The sequence below is a fragment of the Podarcis tiliguerta genome, assembly GCF_965153285.1.
Source record: "Podarcis tiliguerta genome assembly, chromosome: 6".
Taxonomy (NCBI): domain Eukaryota; kingdom Metazoa; phylum Chordata; class Lepidosauria; order Squamata; family Lacertidae; genus Podarcis; species Podarcis tiliguerta.
In genome coordinates, this window is record NC_139539.1 from 64,443,037 (window position 1) to 64,447,819 (window position 4,783).

Below are 4,783 nucleotides of genomic sequence, written 5' to 3' on the forward strand. Positions count from 1 at the left end.
TTTCTAACCACTCATTCACTATGAACAAGCCAACCAAAGCAACTTCTTAAACGATAATGGAAGAGAAAACATATTTGGTGAGAGCTTTTCTTAACCACAGTGCGTAACACATTCCCATGCTGTCTGCTCTTGGGAATTTTTTTAAGACTGAGGGATGTAATGGAGCAAAAAATGTTAATTTGGCATTTTCAACTCAGTGAATTCAAGTGGGCACTTTCCCAAACGTATTAAATGAAGGATTCTTTTTAGGAAACGCATTTTTACATATTTACCAAGCACTTCGGAAATAATTTTTTTCAGCTTGTATTGTTGCATTTACATGAACTGACATTTCAAGTTGCCATCTCAGGATCCTCAAAGGGTTCCCATACCTTTATGAGTTATGCAGGAGGAAAATTAAAAGCCCCAAGATACAGTTTCTCTTGACACTGGAACTTTGTGCTGGGAAAACCAAACCTGGAGAAATTCTTATACATTCAGAAGCATAGCTGTCCTTGCCATTTTCTTTGAAAACACACACAAAAAAACCCGGTACTAAAATCATTATACATTTAAAACTCACATAAATCTAAGACAATTGCCTGCCAATATTTACTAGAATTCTGCAATTTACCGATCCCTGTGAGCCCATATGCTATAGCAGTGCTTAGAGGACTGGATTAGGAGGCCAGATTTTAATCCCTGCTCAGCCATGAAGTTCACTGAGTGACCTTGGGCCAGTTGCTGTCTCACAATCTGTCCTATTTCAGTGTTGTTAGATAGAAGAAAATTGGGACAACCAAGTACACTGCCCTGTTCTCATTGAGGAAAGACTGGCTAAAAATGTATCTTCTGTAAACATTTTAAATACGTAACTAAATTATAACACTGCACAGGACTACAAATCCTGCTCACCCCACATATTCAGGGTCCAGTTAATGTGACCCTAGCCTCTTCAAAAGGTGCAGAAGTACATTTGCTGGAATGTTCTGCTGTGGTGACTTACTGTATCACTGTCTAATTTAATTGTTATTTGCATACATAATGTAAGTCGCCTCAAGAACTTTGATTAGAAGGCGGGATATAAATATTCCTAAATATGAATAAGAATACATAAGGAGTATAATGGTGATGTACAATGCTATATATGTTTTTCTTTTTACTTATGGGATACCTAAAAGCCAAAACCAAGCTTTGGGGTATATGAATGAGATGCAACATTACAAGAGCCAATGTCTACTTCCATAGTGAGGCTATTCTTTCCTCTCCTCTCCCCCTTCAGCCCCCTGTATATCTCCAAAATCTGAGAGTTGGGGGTCCTCTGGAATAAATGGAGGAGGGGTGCACAGGGGTTGCAGAAGAGAAGCCAGGACATTTGCTAGATGCTGAATGGGTTGTATTATGTATACTGAAAAGTGTGATCATTATAGGGGGGGGGCCTTCAATTACTCCCAAAAAGGCCACTTTCTCTCAAGTTAGCTGTCTCCAGTGCTTTTTTTCTGAGGGGACGCAGGGGCAGTGGCCAAGCAAGCCAATCAGGCGCCTGGGGCGGCGCGTGTGCCCTGCCCCCAGGGGCAGGGGCAGCCACCCATGGGGCAGGGCAAGCAGGGGCAGGACGCTCCAGGGGATCTGCTGCCTTCTCCCACTCAGCCAACCTACAGCTGAGGGGGAGGCAGCGGATGGACCTTTTGGGGCAATGCAGAGCCTGTGGGCGCTCAAGCCACCATGTCACTCCCAGGAGAGATATGTGGCTCGGGCGTGCTGCAGGCCCCACGGTGAGTGCCACCCGCCATTTTGTCACACACCCCCTCAGTGGTGATACCTGGGGCGAACGGCCCCAACACAGCCCTTCCTCCATCCCTGCACAGGAGGATGCATACCCCTAAACATTTTGTGGATCTCTGTACTTTTGTCCATTTACTGTATTTATTTTTCCCAATTTGAACTATAAAATGGTGATTTTCATGAGTTAAAATGAGAGTACCCCTAAACATTATTTTGGGGGGGGAGCACTGGTTCTCTCTATTAGTTTGTCCTGCATTTATCCTGGTCCCCTTTAATCTTCCCTTATGTTTCTAATGCTTGCTTTCAAGCTTACAACTGCAGCCTTCTCATCTTCCACTGAATTAATGAAGAAGAAAAAAATACTATAATGCTCCTACTATCTTTTGAAATTTAAGAGGAAGGAAAGCAAACGATGACAATAAAAGCTTTCAGTAGTATTGCTCCAATTTACTTGGCATCTACTGCTATAGCATAAACAGAAAGTAGAATTTCATGACCCATGTATAAGGGGAAAGCACATCACAAACAAATTTGCTTTGAATGATGCCAGGTAACGAGTTGCATTTGCTCGAAATTCCCCAGTGAAAAACTGAATTATCTATTTCTTTAGTGGATTTCAAATTTATAAAGGCAATCCTAGAAAATGGCCTTTATCCGTTTAAAAGATTATAGGGTGTTGTGGCTTTAAAAAGCATCCCTGCCTGTCTTGCACAGGAGCAAGCAGATCAAATAAAAACTATGCCTTTGAGCATTCCGGCTAAAGAAAATCAGTGGCTAGGATTTTCTGTACCTTGAGCATCCCAAATGACACAATTAGGACCATGAGGGAGATCAAAGGTTGCTTTCTGTAGCACTACCCTTTGCTCAAAAAGCATTTGTTGCTTTTTCTCCTTTCTGTAGAATCAATGGGTCCATGCTGCTTGACATCTCATGTATCTAGATTCACAAATACACATTTTAATTTGCTTATAAGAAGATTCACAACTTGTTCCTTCCACCCTCGGACTGCCAACAGAAATAGCAGCATAATAGACCTACACGGCTCTGGGGGCATGAGTCCCAAAACCAGGCCTCTAACAGCTGGTCTCTGCAACTCCAGGATCCCAAACATAATGTACTGTGTTCTACTGAGAGGCAAGGGTGCCTAGTAGTCTCTGTGATCTGGTAGCCTCTGAGACCCCTAGAAAAGTAGCCCATGAAACATGAGGATATGGTGCAAGAAGCAAGCATCCTCCTCCCTATCCCCAATACATACAGAAATGGGAAATGAGGCCCACACAGCTTCATAAAAGCAGGGTTTATAGTTGGTGGCTCACACAGTTCGTACAGCAGCCCCAAGGCTTACAAGGACTTAAATTACTTTTAAAATAAAAGCTGAAGATTTCTTTTAAGCTTTACATAAATTATTCCTCCTTTAGAAAAAAACATGCATTATTTAAAACAAAACTTCTAAAGCATAACAGGAGTTTAAATATAGTAGCTACATCTGCACCCACATAGAGTCAGCAACGATGTCTGTATCTCTTGGAGCAGCTTTCCTGCCATAATTACTTCTGCCTTTTATTAATATTATTTTAATTGGAGTCTCTGATCACTTCAGGTTTGCAAATATCTTTGGAAGAGGGTACACAGTTTTGTGGTTTGTAAGGGCATGAACTTGTTCTTGTGAGACTAATTTTAGGTTTTAATAAAGAGGAATAGAACAGTCGGGAAATGAATGGGACAGCTAAGATGTCTAGTAATGGGATTTAAGTAATCTCTGTGTTTCTGTTTCCACAGCAAAGGAGCAACTGCAGGGACAGCATGTCCTGATGAACTTTTGCTAACCTGTACAGAACAATCCTATAGATGCCTACTCAGAAGAAAGCCTGAATTACATAACTGTGAAGTTCACACAAGCTATGTACCCACTCCTTCAGAGGGAGTGTAACCCCATCAAGAACAAGCAACCTCCCCTCTGGTCTAAAGAATCTGGTCTAGAGAACTGCCCACTAACCATGCCTCAGTCCATTACCGAGGCAGAACAAGGGTTCAGCACATCCATTGCCTCACCTGCAGATGTAAAGGAGAAGTAGAGCTGTGTGTCATCAGCCAACATACTTCAAATCCTTTTCATAGAATCATAGAGTTCTGTTTAGAAACCTCCAAGGAGAGTGAAATATACTCGGAGTCCTGCAAGGCAATCAGTTGTTGCATTCTAGGATTCTACTTGCCTATTGTTCTAGGATCCAAGGTTAGTGCATAACAAAGAGTCTACCACCTCTTGTGGGAGTCTGTTCCAGTGCTGAACAGCTCTTACAGTCAGAAAGTTTTTCCGAAGGTTTAGTCGGAATCTCCTTTCTTGCAACTTGAAGCCATTGGTTTGAGTCCTACCCTCCTCTGCACACGTTCCAGCTTGTCAACACCCTTCTTAAATTGTGGTGCCCAGAATTGGACACAGTATTCAAAGTGTGGTCTGACTAAGGCAGAAGCTAGTGGTACTATTTCTTCCCTTGATCTGGACGCAATACTTCTGTTGATGTGTAGGCTTTATATGCAATCCACATTTATTAGTAATAAAATGTGTCTTCTTCAAGGCCATTAACTCCATTATTCACAGAGTGCTTCAAAAATGGTTAACGCTAGTCATTAAGAGTGAAATAGCACCCAACGAAAGAGAAAAAGGAAAGATAAATAGAAAACTGTCAAAATTAAATCACTGTTCTGTAGCTGTGATTTTACTTCCCAGGGACTGTCAATGAATACCTTTCAAAAAAGAAAAGAAAAAGCAGCTCAGATATCAGATAAGAAGAAAGGAATAGTCTTTTAAAGAGATCTACTGACCAGAAGAAATCTATGATTTCAGAAAAGCATTCAGAAAACCACTCCAAGGATATTTCATTGCCTCTTAAACCTATTTTCTGGGAAGGCACTGCCACTAATGGGTTTTGGTATTTGGGAGTATTAATTATGTCCTACAACACACACACACACACACAAAACAGATCTCATGACGCAGAGCCATTTAAAAGGGACAGGA

General features: G+C 41.5%; 1 protein-coding gene across 1 annotated transcript in view; it reads left to right on the forward strand.

Annotated features, from left to right (window-relative positions):
* ST6GALNAC3 (ST6 N-acetylgalactosaminide alpha-2,6-sialyltransferase 3) overlaps nucleotides 1–4,783 on the forward strand; it is a 643,023-nt gene that overhangs the window by 532,659 nt on the left and 105,581 nt on the right. The gene's annotated exons all lie outside the window — the stretch shown is intronic.